We start from the raw sequence: 1197 nt of genomic DNA on the forward strand, positions 1-1197 counted from the left end.
AGATTAGTATTTTAGCGTCACAAAGAGCAAATTATGCGCTAACCTGGAAAGAACAACAGAGAGTATTTCATTCCACAAACACAGACTCGTCAACACCGTTAAATAACGATTTATTACCTCAACAGCCTATGTAGGTAGCTCTCCTTTAAGCGAATCCGCTCCCTTGTATGGCTACGCCCGTCGACGTTTTAAAAGCCACACCCCCGGTACTGAGTTTATCTTCTGCGTTGAAATTCTCCAACCCTCAGCCCAGAAACAACCTGACGCCTACGTCGTCAAAACATATGGTGCCGATAGGCGGTGACTCCTTCCTTGTCCTAAGAGCCCTCCTGTACTATGCAGAGCAGGCACGATGACATCAAAAATATCACCTCGTGTTGAAATCCTCCAACTCTTAGACGAACAAGTACCGTCTCCTATCGTGCCTATGTTAAAGTGGGCTCGTTTCAAGTCTTTCCCAAACAACCTTGAAAACATCACGTGACTCCGCGTGTCACACATCCTGTTCAGTTACAGTCGATTTCGCCAAGCAAGCAAAATCACGCACAAAATCTCTTTTGTTTGCATCAGTTTGTTGTTGGAGAATTTGTATCTTGTACGGAAACAATCCTAAGTCTTTGTGTATGATCCTTCGTACAGATGTCCTCGAGATACCGACTTCCTGTGACAGCCGCCTTGTTGATTTTCGTGGGGATTCCTGCAAACGGTCCCTTACTGCTTCAATGTTAGCTGGACTTCTAGCAGAAAATGGTCGACCACTATGTCCTTTATTGTTATCTGCGAGACTACCAGTGTTCCTGAATTTATCCACGAGGCGCTTCACAGTTCTCGCACATGGACAGTGTGTGCCAGGGAACTCTCTCCGAAAAGCGCGCTGGGCGAGAACCACAGAATTGGTAGCAAAGTAAAGTTCAACGATTTTGGTCCTTTCCTGTACTGGAATGCGATCCATTCAGGCTTTGAAAGAATTCTAAGATGCTTGTCTCAAATTCTATCTGAAACAGAAAAGAAAATATCACTTTACAGGAAAAATATTAACAAATTAAATGTGGACACTTTTTATGTATATGTCCGTCTGTCTGTTATGTCCTAATGTTGTATATATATATATGTCTTGTATACTTGCCATTTACATATTTATTATAAATGTTGATGGATGAATGATGATAGATTGTAGACGGATGTATGTTATTGATT

The sequence above is a fragment of the Littorina saxatilis genome, linkage group LG8, assembly GCF_037325665.1.
Source record: "Littorina saxatilis isolate snail1 linkage group LG8, US_GU_Lsax_2.0, whole genome shotgun sequence".
Classification (NCBI taxonomy): Eukaryota; Metazoa; Mollusca; class Gastropoda; order Littorinimorpha; family Littorinidae; genus Littorina; species Littorina saxatilis.